The sequence below is a fragment of the Saimiri boliviensis genome, chromosome 4 (genome assembly GCF_048565385.1).
Source record: "Saimiri boliviensis isolate mSaiBol1 chromosome 4, mSaiBol1.pri, whole genome shotgun sequence".
Lineage (NCBI taxonomy): Eukaryota > Metazoa > Chordata > Mammalia > Primates > Cebidae > Saimiri > Saimiri boliviensis.
The window spans coordinates 43,199,338-43,214,545 of NC_133452.1; the positions used below are offsets into that span (position 1 = coordinate 43,199,338).

General features: G+C 32.3%; 1 protein-coding gene across 2 annotated transcripts in view; it reads right to left on the reverse strand.

The window, feature by feature from the left end:
• Window positions 1-15,208, reverse strand: part of CENPW (centromere protein W) — a 215,124-nt gene that overhangs the window by 140,222 nt on the left and 59,694 nt on the right. For both annotated transcript variants that reach the window (XR_012517187.1, XR_012517188.1), the window contains exons 4-5: window positions 12,064-12,139; window positions 3,023-3,171 (exon numbers count right to left, since the gene is read on the reverse strand). The gene's annotated coding sequence lies outside the window, so the exon portion shown is untranslated. The remainder of the gene's footprint in view (window positions 1-3,022; window positions 3,172-12,063; window positions 12,140-15,208) is intronic.

The following is a 15,208-nucleotide window of genomic DNA, read 5'->3' on the forward strand; positions in this document are numbered from 1 at the left end:
TTATAAACTTCTAGCCCCAAATATACAAAATGATTGTTAATTAACTCTTCAAAGAAAAGAGTGCAAATCCTCTTGCAGTTATAAAATAAGATTAAGAATAAACTGATTACTGGTTTCTAGCAGGATAGTATAGGCTATATTGGCCTGATATTCTAATCTTTAAAAACCTTCAGTAAAAACAAAGAAGCTAGAATGACAATACAAAATTTTATTGTCAACATCTATAGCCGAATTCACAAAAAGGGTGTTCCTGCAATATCAAAACTTGACCTGATATCAGGTCCACATGGAATCAGCACCTGTACGGGAGAAAGAAGAGAGAAGAGAAAAGCACTTCTGGTGAGTTTGAGATCCAGAAGCCAAATTTCTAACAGTATTTACCCTCAACATAAGGTGTCTTCACTAGTGATGAAAGCTCACTGAGTCAATTTGAAGGCATTTGAAGGCTATGATTCATGAGTGAGTTCAAGGGAGCATAGAACAGAAAGATGATGCAGGGGAGTCTTGACCAACATAATTTGTTTTGAACGTCTCCTTTCAAAACAAATGCCCAACCAAAAAAGAAATGCCTTGAAAGAAAATCTAAGTAGAAGCAGGGTGGAGACATTACGGGCAAAGAAAAGAGAAGCTCCAGAATAGAAGTATGGAGGAGAAATCCAGAGCCATGAAGAGGGGAAGGTTCCTCTGACCCTCCTTTTCATTGAGTACAAGAAAACCCTTCTCACTTAAAATCAGCAAGAGGAATGCATTGTGGACAGATCACATATAACATTATTGTAAGGAAAAAGAATAATATTCATGTAGATAATAGAGGCACTCCAGGAAACATCCCATAAAACAGATAAAAATATTTCCTAATATTTCAAAATACACTGAAATTTTTTTAAAATAATAGAAAACTATGAAAGAATATCAGAAAAATTAGAAACAGAAATGAGCTGAAGGAAAAACAGGAATATGTGTAAACAAAGGGAACAAAACTCAAGAAAGACTTATAAAAAAAAAACCTCATATCAGAAATGATGGCTAAACTAAAAGGAATACAAAAACAAATAAATGTATTTGAAAAGTGAAAAAAAAGCATTTAGATACATGGATAATGCCTTATAAAACAGAATATAAAAAAGGGAAATTTAAGTAAAATATAAAAGTAAATATAGGCAAACAACTTAAAAGAAAGTGATGAGAGATAGAAAAAGGCAAGCAAAAATCAAACATGTATGTAGTAGAAGTCTCCAAAGAAGACACCTAAAGCAATAGAATATAATCCATTCCAAAATGTAAATTCAGGAGAACTTTTCTGAAATAAATAAAAATGTTAAGCTACATGTATACAGAAAGAACAAACCACAACCTAGAAAAATTTAACCAGAAGAGACCACAGTGAGATATATTCTAGTACAACTGACTTTTAAGAAAATATTAAAAAGATCCTTTCAGTGACTAAACAAAAAGACCAAGTCACTTATAAAGGAAAAAAGACCTGACAGATGTCATGCTTATTAACAGCAATGCTTTATGACAGAAGACAATGAAATAGCTTAATGTACTTGAGGGTCTCAAGGAAAGAAAATGTGAGCCAATGACTTTATATGAAGTCTGAGTGACCTACAAATAAAAGTGTTAAACTTTTTGTGAACACACAAGAACTCAAGAAGTATTGCCCTATGGAGCTCTCCCAGAATATTCTACTACAGAACAAACTTCAGACACCCAAAACTGGAGAGCAGGCAATAAGAATCACACATAAGGAGTAGTAGTAAATATTAATCATTTGGCTATAGAATCAAGATTAAATAATAAATGTAAGAAAAGCATTATAATGTATAATGGCTACATGTCATAATAATGTTCATACAGCATAATTATAAAGAAGTGTGGGGAGAAAGAAAAGAGAATATAGAAAACAGAATAAACTTACTAGTTACCTTAGAGAATTTGATAGGTAATAAATGAAGGTACCATGGAGTTAGAATATCACCAGTCCTTAATGACATAAAGGATCTAAAAGAAACAACCAGACATGTGCCTCCTGATAAAAATACACATTACCATCTATGAAGTATTTTTGTTATGCAAAAATAAATCAAATCCGAATTTGAAAAAGTTTCCAAATCCCGCTAGTTTACAGGAAACACAGAAAAAAGAATAACACATTGAATAACTCTACAGGAATGCAATGAGCAAAATCCAGACTGTGGGAATTCTTCTGGACAAATTACTCAGTTTCTTCTACAAATAAACTGCAAGGGGGAAATGGGGGTGAAGGAAGCTTACAGATCAATAGAGACTTGAGATACATGTCAAACAATTGCAGTATATATACTTTGAATTCTGATTTGAAAAAACTAAGTCTTAAAAAAATTTATGAAGCAATTGAGAAAATTTTAACACTTTTTGGATATATAATGATGTTAAGGAATTACTATTAAATATCAAATACTTTGCAGTTCTGCTTCTTAGAGAAAATAAACAGCTGACTATGAAAATCTCACCATTCTGTTAACTAATCACATTGTCATAAACTTATAGTATCACTATGAAGACAATAACATCAGATCACAGTGATCAAATAGAAATTTAGGAATTCTATATAAAAAAATAAACAACTGAAATGCTAAAAAGTATGTCAAATGAGGTCTGGTCTAACTAATGATTCCCTGGCACCAACGCTGCCATTTTAAAGATGTTCAGTGATAAAACTTTTAGTTCACTAATTTATTCTATTACTATTCTATTAAACTGCATATTTTTATGCCTAAAGTGACTTCTTTTTGACTTACATTTGAACCCATTTTCTTTATCCACCCTTCTTAGACATGGTCATGTCAAGAGAGGCCTGAATTTGACTATCTTTTTATGAGTAAACATTGGATGTTTGGGGGAAACTTAGAGGCTCATAAAGTAGATGTAAAGATTAAGTGAGATAGTATTTTAAATGGTGGCATGTAAAAAAATATTCACTAGTTATTATCACAAAGAAATTTGACTAATAGCTGTAGCAAGCAGAAAACTTACTCACATACAAACTAATCCATAGATTGTGAAGATCTTCTCCCATTCTGTGGGTTTTCTGTTTACTCTGCTGATTATTTCTTCTGCTGTGTAGAAGCTTTTTAGTGTAATTATATCCCATCTATTTAAGGACTAACATCCAGAATCTTCAAGGAACTAAAACAAATCAGCAAGAATAAAATTAACAATCCCATCAAAAAAGGGCTATGAACTTGAATAAACAATTCTCAAAAGAAGATATACGAATGGCCAACAAACATGTGAAAAAATGCTCAACATCACTAATGATTAGGGAAATGCAAATCAAAACCACAATGCGATTCCACCTTACTCCTGCAAGGGTGGCCATAACTAAAAAATCAAAAAAATAATAGATGTTAGCATGGATGTGGTAAAAAGTGTACACTTTCACACTGTTGGTGTGAATGTAAACTACTACAACCACCATGAAAAAAAAGTGTTGCGATTCCCTAAAGAAGTCAAAGTATATTTAATCCAGCAGTCTCACTACAGTGTATCTACCCAGAGGAAAAGAAGTCATCATTTGCAAAAGATACTTGCACACACATGTTTATAGCAGCATGATTCACAGCTGCCAAAATATGGAACCAGCCCAAATGCCCATCAGTCAATAAGTGGATAAAGAAAACACGGCATATATATACCATGGAATACTACTGAGCCGTAAGAGGAATGAAATAATTGCATTCACAGCAACCTGGATAGAATTGGAGACAATTATTCTAAATGAAATAACTCAGGAATGAAAAACCACACATTGTATATTCTCACTCATAAGTGGAAGCTAAACCATGAGGACACAAAGGCATGAGAATGATACAAAGGACTTTAGGTACCTGGAGGAAAGGGTAGATGAGGGGTGAGGGATAAAAGACTAAACTTTGGGCACATTGTACACTGCTTGGGAGATGGATGCACCAAAATCTCAGAAATCACCACTAAACTTATTCATGTAACCCAACATCACCTGTTCCCTAAAAACCTATTGAAATTTTAAAACATTTTTTAAAAAAGGAAAAGTAATCCACTATCCTAGTTTTAGAAGAAAGGGGATTATTGTGGCAGGGGATGGGGGGAACTTAGGCAGTTTACAGAATCTCTGGGAGAAGAATAAATTCTGTTTGGTTACTACAGAGTCAAGAACAGAAGGAAAATGCCCAAATTTTATGGGTTAGTTTAGCATCCATGTGACAGCTAAACAGCTCTCATCTTGCTGCTTAACAACTAAAACACCAGGGACTGGTTAACAGAAATTTAGATCATTGCTAGACATAAAATAACTAAATTCCTCCACTATCAGGATTGCCAGCTGACCAGATCTTCACATAACCACTACTGCTCAATTCCACCTGCCAATCTTAATTGGGTATATCTGCTTGGAAGAATATAGATGATGAACAGAATCTGCTGTATTGCAAAGGATTCTGAGACGTGTGACATTAGTCTTCTAGTTTCTATTGTATAAAAACTATGTTCGAAGGGAGTCAAATTCTTACTAGGTAAATAAATATCTTCTATTGTGTTCTAAAGTACTTAAAAGTACTTAAAATCAACCTACATTTTCCCTCTCTAACACAAACACAGTTAACACTTCCAGCCCTCCTCAAATGGACTGAACACCATTCCTTCTGAATACCTTTAATCATCTTTACTAGGCTTCTCCAGTCTTTCCAAATCCTCTATTAAAATGTTATTAAACTAGGCCCTATATTCTGATTTATCTAATTAATGCTAAATATAGCAGAAGGATGACTTTTTAGAAGGCATATATCTGCTAAAATACCCCACTATAATCTGACCTTTATGAAAATAAGTTGATTTTGCAGACACATGTTCCATTTGTTTGATATGATCCTTTATTCTTCTGTAGCCATCTATAACATGTTCTCTATACATTAGCATATATTTCTTTAAGTCTATAGTTTAATTCTAGATTACCTTTAAATTTATTAAAATTTAAAAAATTATCTTTAGATGAATATTTAGAATGCCACTTTTAAAAGTGGTAAAAACAACATAAATGTTACTAAATTATTTTTTACAAAATAATAACCCCCAGTGGCACTTGCAACACAATACAGCCAGATTCTGACATTCCTATTTTTTAAGACGGAAAGTATACTGTCTTTTTTCTTTTTAGTTCAGCGTTCATTGTTTATGGCTACTTTTAGAGTTTAAGGAATTATACAAACTATATATTGCTGTGGCTATTTTTAGAGCTTAAGAAATCATACAAACTATATTTATTCATGCTCTTACCTATGAATGAATTCCCTTCTTTAAAAGTCTTCTTCCTTTTTTCTAGGCAGCCATACATATAATATACAATCATTTAAATATAAATAGACGCAATGAAGACTGAGAGACTTTTGATTACTAGAGGTAGATCTGTTGATAAATGCATCAGCTCATTAAAGGTGGACTATCAAAAATAATCTGACTTAGACATTTCATAATTCTGTTTGCAATCAAAATGGCAAAGAAATCAAATGGACAAATAAAATTTGTGAAAACTATGAGTTGAAGAATAGGGAAGTGTGGAAAGAGATGAAGGTAGAGGTTAGAAACTTGAAGGTATGGGTGAATGATTTGAATGTGATATAGAAAGTATCAAGAACAAATAGTTTAATGATGCCAGGGAAATACCATGATCTTGGCAACAGAATTCTGAAATGGCCTGAAGTATAAGAAGGCCAAAAGTGAGTGGTTAGAAATCTTTGGCTCCATTGTTCTAAAGCAGGTATATTTCAAAATTTCTTAGTGTTGATAAACTACAGTTGTCTTCAAGTGGCCAAATAATCAATTTGGTACAAATATTAGTGGTCAGTTGTTTAGAACAGTAGCAATTGATTGATAGACTGAGAACTTTTCAATATGAATAAAGAAATAATAGCTAAAATCAAGGAAGAAGGGGGAAAAAAAACCCTCCTCTTACCCTGAGAACTCCCAGAGCCACCCTCATACATGCATAACCAAGTCTGATAGATCAGAGTTTTCAGGCTTCCTTCTTGCTCTAGGGTTATTGGGCCAATGTCAGAGACAATGACCAACCTCTTTCAAGTGGGCCCAGAGGGATCTGACAAGCAAAGTTCAAATCTCTGTAGAATAGTTTCATCCCTACGATGAACTACAGGCCTTGCTTGTGTTTACCATATGGGCTTATTCTCCAGCCAATTAAAAGATAAGCAGCATCAGAAAACATGTGGTACATATGATACAATACTTCAGAGAAACTATAGAATGTATCTTCCATAGAATCTACAATTTAACAGAAAATACAAACCTGCATTACAGTCTAGGAAAACTGCCAGTATCAGATTGTTCTTAGGCATAGGTAAATATTTATTTTGCCCTTCTTAGTAGGAGAAAAAAATGCAGATCATCCAGGGTAGTTGATAGTCTATAATTTTTCTCCTTGTAAGCATAACAAAAATATATACCTTTGCTAGCCATAAGGTGTGTGTGTGTGTGTGTGTGTGTATATATATATATATATATATTCTATATAAAAAGCATTTAATATAAAGAACACCAAAGCACCTTTTTGTCAGGAAGAAATCCCTATGACATATCTCAGATTACACTAGTCAAATTTCCCTTATCTGAATTTCTACTTGGATACAAAATAATAAACATATCCTCATCTGTTTCAGACAAATCTTTAGCATTACCCAACACAGGGATCATAATGAATTCAGAAAAAATATTATTGCATTAAAAAAATTACCAATGTTTACTCTTTTGTACCTATCTAGGCTACTTTCTTCAAAGTATATAATACAGTTTAAACAGTTCATGCGTATTATGTCTTAAGGAAACAATTATTCTATCAATTGATATTGCTATATTCTATTTACTTAAAAGTGCATCAGTGTGCAAATGCTTTAAAATATTTTAATGATTCTTTAAGCCCTAACTCATTTAGTCGTGATATAAAATTATAATATTTTCCCCTAAATATATAACAAAATGTCAGTTTATAGGGCATCTGTGGGTAGTATCTGGAGTATGTATATCTATTGCAAAAAGTATGTTTTTATTCCCAAAGAGGGTCACAAATCCCTTTAATTTATAATGTAGAGTAACTGTGCTATTTTACAGCAAGCAATTTTTTTTATTTTCTCCTTGTCTTTATTTTTAGTTCTTATGATGTTTTGTTCCCAGATGTAGGAATGTAGCTGAACAGGCACTGCTGCTAATTGTTAAGCAAACACTGTATCCACATGAAGTCCAGATGTTAATATGTGATCATTTTTTTCAATCAGCAAACAGATTTTTTTCTGTGTCATGTGAGATCAGATAAGACCCTTTCTAAACTTTACCTTAGTCATTTGGAGCCCTTACTTTATTTAGTTTTCAATCGGTCACATATCATTCAGCTATATTCTTATTTAAGGTTTATATCCAAATGCAATATTTCATAGATGTTTCTTAATTTATTTAGCCCCATTTAGGTTTATATAATAAGAAAAGCCCTTAAGAAAGGTATTTAACTTGCAATTTATAAAATAAAATGTGAAAAGTAAATACAAAGAAATTATCTGAAGAGGGAAGAGAGAGAGAGTGAGAGAGAGACTACATTTTACTGGGCATTAACATCACATTTTCTTCCAGGGTGATTACTAATAATGAGAGAATAACATAAAATCATGGAGATTTTAAAAGTCTCTTTGTTAGAAGAAAAAAAAGTCAATCTCCCATGGTTTTCCAATTAATTAATAAATATCCGTTGTATGGAAGTGTTTTTAAATTTGAATTATATTTTCTAGGCCACACTCCAGTGCTATATAGCTGCTTAAAATAGAGACAATTAGCACAATGTTTTCTAAAGCTAACCTTCTACTATAAACTTATTTCACTTTGTTTTGGATCCTGCAGAAATATTAGCATTATAAACTGAACACTCAACACTAGAAAATGTGCATTTCAGGCTCTAGCTCCCCTATGGGAATAAAATGAAAGTAGAACTAAACCAAAATTGATAATTTGAAAAAAATAAAAGGTCAGTGAGCTTAAAAATGTCATGGTAACTTCCACACAATTATTATTTTTTTATTATTAGAAACATTAAAAGCACTTTATTAAATTATGTCTCCATTACTTGTAAGTATATAAATTTATTTCCATTTGTAGACAAAACTGTGTGAAGAAATCCAGGAGACACTATAATTTCAAGCTGTATTTTTGCTCAAACTGAGGTTATAACATTACAAAGTCTTTCCACCAACCAAGGAGCCAAAGAAGCTGCTTGTTGTCTGATTTGGCTTAAGTTATAAGGGCCATGGCCTTGGCCTTCAGCAGAGTTGGTGGAAAACCAATTTCAACTGGGCCAGAGTCAAAAATTGAGCATGATACAGATATATCTGATTGTTTTATGTAAGAACATATGGTATGGAAAGATTAATTCTGAGAAATATCTAAGCGTAAACTGGCTTTACTTTATATTTTAATTTTCTGACAAATTTAGCTTCCTTTTTCTTCATGCCAGGCAATTTTAAACATATTTGTTTATGAAACTTTGCCTAAAAGAAATGAGCCATTTAGTTTGGCATTAAAATAAAAATCACTGTCTATAGCCTTCCTTCTGTTGTGCCTAATCAATGAAAACTTTTAAATGACTCACATAGAGGTTGACTAAATATAGTTTACCAATTAGCAATTCACAACCTATGAATTAAAAAAAAAAGTTTCAATGCTCATTACAGACCTTTGTATCATGTGGCATTAGAATACTAAATCTCCAATGTAAACTACCAATTCATACATCTTAATAAATAACAACCTTGTGAATTAATATATTAATCTGGGGTCAGAAAGAAAGTAGGCCATATGCCTAAAAGAAATCAGATGGCATATCTATAAGTTCTATTTTTCTTTTATTTCTATTAGCAAACAAAATTTAGCTGAATTTTTTTTATTTAGACTAATGGCACATGGTGAAAAGGAAAGTTATTATTAGATATTATTAAAAATAAATGTTTTAAACACTCCAAAAGAAAGTGAAAATTTTTGTGATGTCATTGATCTAAAATATTTTTCAAAGTTTCATCCTTGGTATTGTGTTTCGTATTTCAGGAGCACAAACCCCAAACTGCATCTCAACACTATGGAAGTATTTAAAATAGATTTCCCTGCAATGCCAATTAATGTCTTACATTTAGAAGGAAATACCATATCTGGCTGATATTAATAAGTAGAGCTGTGTCTGTGGTTCTCACTAAAGCTGGGACTTCAAAAGACACTATAATATAGAGTTCATAGAAGTGATGTCTCAACTAACAGATTTGTGATCTTTTCTTTTATCATCATGTAGCATAACACTAACATTCTGGAAACAAATAACTTTGGTGGATTGAAAAGCATTTTGTTAAAATTATCATTTCCTTGATTACTCAGCTTTACAAAACATAGACTAAAAAGTCTTTCAAAGTGATTAGCACACTGCCTGATTCTAGGTAGGATTACACCTAGATTATCTAGTAAATGTAATTGCTGGGAGAAAAATATAGAAAACACATCAAGTTGATAATCATAAGCTCTAGTCCCAGAGATTTCATTGTCAGGAAATCTTTTTTATATCATTATAAACCTTCATACCCACACTGATCCCAGAACACTAACCTCTGGATAATAAGGTTGGTCCCAAAAGGAATCATCTCAATTGATTGTACACAGTCATTTATAGGCCAAGCTTCTAATGATAGCATAATAGCATTGAGACATTATTTTTACTTCATTAAAAATGTAGTATAGTATTTATTTCTCCAAAATTTGCACTGCATTTGATAGAGTACTTTTTAAAAAACAAACAGTGAAGCATTAAGAGTCCAAGGCTTTATCTACACAAAGTGAAATATTAGCAATGTGGTCTTGTGGGAAGGGCAGTGGTCCAAAGGTTTTCAGATGTCTCTATCTAATAAGACAAGTGGGCAAGTGACTCAGCCTCTCATTTAATATTTTTAAGTAGTAAAATTGGAATAAAAATGGTTATCTGAGAAAATTAATTACATAAATAACATGGATTGCAGGATTTACAAAGATGCTAAATTCATCCTTTTACTTAACAGCAGGATATGGGCCTTAAATTACCTAAGTTTTACAACAGACATAGGATACTGATAAGTCACATACTTTTACTAACGCGTCCAGAATTTCTCCCTCTATATAAACAGATATAAGATGGATGAAGTCTAGTAGAGCACCAGAAAGGCAGAAAAAACAAAAGATACATCAATCACAATGGCTGAGAGGCTAAATAGCCTATTAATAGAAAAAAGTAAGCATAATATAATCATAAATGTACAGACTTATGTATATAAGAGAACAGAAAATAATGTACCTGTCTTTTTTCACATTTTAGTTCAAGAGTATTATAAAATTTTATTTTCCCACTTTTGAAAGAGTTACTATAATGAAATTTCCAGAGGCCAAGAAAGAACCACTAAACAGAGTAAAAACAATTACTACAGCATACCATTAAAGAAGTTGGATATTTGAAGACACAGATGTGGATGTTTTACCTACTCTCTTAAGAGTGGAAGGCTATTAAAAGGAGAATGTTTACCAATTGTTCTACATCATGACAAAATGAAAGATTTTAAAAACATTAGAAGGAATAGTTTTAAACCTTAGCAGGAGGAGCCATAATTAGAGTTATTGTATAATTTTTCATTATGTGGTTAGACACTGAAACAGACAAGGAAGAAAGGGCATATAATCCGGATCTTTAGAAACAGGAATAGAATAGATAGCAATTCATGTTGAATGACTTGGCTCTACCTTTGCTAAATAAACCCTGGACACTTAATCATTAATCTTTGATGTCTCCTCCAGAACTTATATTTTATAGCTTATTCTCAGGAACAGAAACAGGCTGGTCAACTGTGAGTTATAATTTCTTATTTTATTATGTGTATTATAATTTTAACACCATTTTTTTGCCAAGTTAATAGCAATGTTTTACTAGAAGATGTGAAGGTCTATATTCAATGAGTTTAATGCCAATCTGTTCACATAAACTGGGGCAGTTTTGAAACAGAGTAGCTGTAAGATGAATTTGTAACTTGTTTTTCATACACACAATGAATACTAGCGTGTTATCATTTCTAAAGGTAAGCATAATTATACATGTCTAGCCAGCTATAATTAAGTCTGAAGAGCTAAAACATTGTAGATAGTATTCACAAGAAGAAATGCAATAGAGTACAGTTTTATTATTAAATGTTATATGTACTATGATATGCCACAAAGAGACATTTTATTTTAAAAGATTATTGGTTATATTCAAAATGACCTTCAGACCATTAGGTATAATTTGTTTCCTTAGAGGACTGAAAGTGATACGGCCTTCATCATTTAACTGTCGATCTCTCAGTTCCCAAATATTCCAAAACTAAGATTTGGCCTGCTGAGTTTGGCAAGCCTCATGTTGGTATCAAGCAAACTGCCATCCAAAAAAGTGTTGGATAACACTACCATAACTCTGAATTGTACTGAAATCCAAATGTGAATTTCCTGGAACACATATGGGAACATGTAGTCAACAGATTTCTGAAATTGCATACCAGCACTTTGCTTTGCTCCTACAAGTGCTTGCCTATCTTGGAAGAAAATCTATTAAAATGTTTTCCAATGGATTCAGAGAGAAAATAACTGCAACTAAAACAGCCACTTCACTAGTCAGCTTCAAAATTATATACTCTTTCATATAAAACAGAATAAATAAAACATATTTATTACGTATATATAAAGGTATACCTCCAAAACAATAAAGGATTAGAATGGTAAATTAATCATCACTATGCTCTATGCAAATTTTATTTAAATTCATCAATTCCCCTCCCTCACAATCCCCATAATAAAGACAAGGTTGAAACTTAAGACTAAAACTTGCCACTAATATTTTATGCTTTTTCACAAAAAAAGGGGTTTGGCTAAAAGCTGCTTTACATTTTCTTAAACTATCTGACTAAAACATTGGTTTACATATATTTAAATTTCTTTCAACTTGCTCAGTTTCCTACTCACCTTCTACCTCTTATTTCTGAAAGAATCCTCTTGTTTCCTGCCTGAACATATCCTCCACTCTTCAGTTTTCAGATATCTGAAAAGCAACGACAAAGTTGAGAGGAAAAACTCCACTGCTTTTTGACATACGATACCAATAGTCTGATAAAATCAAGTTAACTTGAGAAAACAACTTAGTTTGTCACATAAGAAGCTAATACTTATTCTCTTCTTCTTACGTAGTCACTGGGTTTCCAATGCATACAGAGTATTTTCCAGTCTGGATTTATCTATTTATCTATATAACTACAGAAGGAAACGAAATTTTGACCTCAATTGAAGTCCAATTTTTTTAATGCCAAATAATTTTTTTTTGTATTTTTATAGATATGGAGGGTACAAATTTTAACTCCTGAAAGCGAATTCCAAAAAGCTCTCTTCTTCCCCAAGCATTTCTTTTTCATCCTCTATGAAAGACTCCAGGAGTGAGAAGAATCCTACATACTATTGACTAGCAGAACTACACAATATCTATAAGCCATAAAACTGCTTGCCCAAGATGTACATGAAATTGAACAAGCAGTAGTTCAAAATAAAGCTATGTTAGAGATGTATTGTCTTTTACTTCTACAAACCTTTTTGGGATCTCTGATATTACTAAGCAGATTCAGGAAACAAATAAAATATGAAATTAGATAATTTGCCCATACCCTTATATCAGGTGCTAGAGAGACTAGAGGTACTTAGAGATTGGGAATGAGATCTGGCTTTGAGGGGTGATTAGGGTTCTTGAATCCTGGCTTAGATGAGGGCTGCAAACTCTGATAATGATTCTTCTCTTAGTCTTTGTTTTTGATGCAGAGCTCAAATGCCTAACGTTCAGAGTCTTAAATGCTGTTACACAGCCACCATCCAGTCAAATGATCCAACCCATGACTATCCAACAAAAGAACAGAAAAACAACTGCCTCCAAAAATGCAATACATGAGCACAGCATCCCAAACAGTGGTACGGATCTGGATTGATCTTTTTCCCAGATGATACTGGTCTATCTTCCAGCTCAAGCTGAAGAATTGCCACAAAGTGGGGAACAAAGTATTGAGGCTGTGAGGTCTTAATTCCCTTTTCCGCAAATTATTTCATGTTCACATAGGTGCATATACTATACGTCATAGCCCATTCTTCAAATGTTTCCAAATTATGAGAACATACACAATTACTTTCACTATGAACTCTAAATCCCCACATTCCAGTGGGGGAAAAAAAAAAGAGCAGTAATCTAGTATACTATACTAGCTGAATAAGCAGTCTTAGTGGTCTAAAACCATATATTCAAATATGTTGTGATTGCCTCTCTAAAATTATAAAATAAATGGAATTCAGCTTTTTTGTGTGTGGTCTTAAGGATAAGAATCTAACAAAATGAAGTGCTATTTGTTCTTAAATTATATCAAAGTTTGAAGAATATCTTATTTGGTCAGTGTTTTTCAGACAAGAGATGTCAGAGATTAAGAAAGAATCTAAGTCCTATTCACCACACTGTAAAAAGTAAAAAGATCCAAAAGAACTTTTAATACAAAATTTCTTCAAAAGTTAAAAAATATCTTAATATCATTTTCATTTATAAAATCTAAATGTATTATTTAATTTTATTTATCTAATTTTCTTCTATAAAATCTAAATGTATTAGATATTTAAAGTTAAAATCTAAATGTATTACTTATATACATTAATTTATATTATATATTAGAAATTATATGTATATTTAAAATACATTTATATTTATTTGTTTATTTATATTAATGTATTAGTTATATACATATGTATACAGTTATATTTAAAATCTAAATGTATTTAGTTATGTATTATAAAATATTAAAATACATATTTCTCCAGGGTGATTTAAAAAATACCCCAAATACATTTTGCCTTTTACCAATAACAGTGTTCTGTGAATGCATCCCATGTTTTCTTCATTGGAAAATGCTATATTCCCTGTCCCACCCCAAAAAAACCTCACGTTACACACCACCACCAGCATCCACCACAGATAACATCTTTCACCATTGCCAGCATTTTCCTGTTGTTCATTGTCTATGTAAAACAAAGACACAAAAGGTAACTTTGACATGGTTTTCTCGTTAAAATTGTCTAAATTATATGGATGTGGACCTTAGCTTCTGAACTACAAACTACTATTGAATATTTGGCAACACTTTTGTTTCAAACGTCTCATTTCTGCAGACTCAAAAGAGTCCCTGAAGTGTCACACTGGACATCAGTATGTCAATTTCAATTAAGTGTCCATTTTTTCTGCATTTTTTTTTTTTGCTTCTGTTTAGAATAGAACAAATGTAGAAGAGAGAGGCAAAGAATCAGGTTCAAAAGCAACACAGATTCAAAAGAGAGTAACTAACTTATAATGGTTCATTCTCCTTTCTTATTTCCAGCTTAGACAGATCTTCCTATACTTGAAGATGTACTTCTCGGAGAGTAAAAAAAAAATTTCTACAGCCACTAGATGTCATTGTGATGTCATTCAAGTATGGATGGGCAACCATACATCTAATATAATCCAAAAGAAAGATTTATGCAAGACGAAAACATATGATATGTTATCATTATCTTGAAAATGGTGACAAAATACTTTCTTTATCAGGGAAAAAAGCTAAAGTTCCTATTATCTGCTGAAAATATTCTCCTAGAATCTTGGGAAAACAGTGCATTATGGTTATTTGACCTTGTTCTAGCTTTATTACCTCAGAAGGCCCTGTTCATTCTACAGCTGTGCTTTAATTCTGAAATTATTCAACTCCTGTTGTTAAGTACCTAACTTTAAAGGGGAGGAAACAATGGATATGTGAAAGCAGTTAAAGGCAAGTTTTCAGATGAAGAGGAAAAGGGATAAAGTTAAAGAAGTTTTATATAATAGTACCTACTTTCTCTGTGAGTTAGAGTGAAGGTAGATTAATTTTTTTTGCCTGAGGGATGAAGCAATATGTAGCTGACTGGTAATGAGCGATGAAGGTTTCAAATACCTTTTGCAGGTAATGAAAGACTGTGATAGACTGAATTGTGTCCCATCAAAAGTCCTGTCATCAAAAGGGTGGGGTCCTAATTTAATACGTTTGGGTCCTTATGAAAAGAGGAAGAAACACCAGTGGTG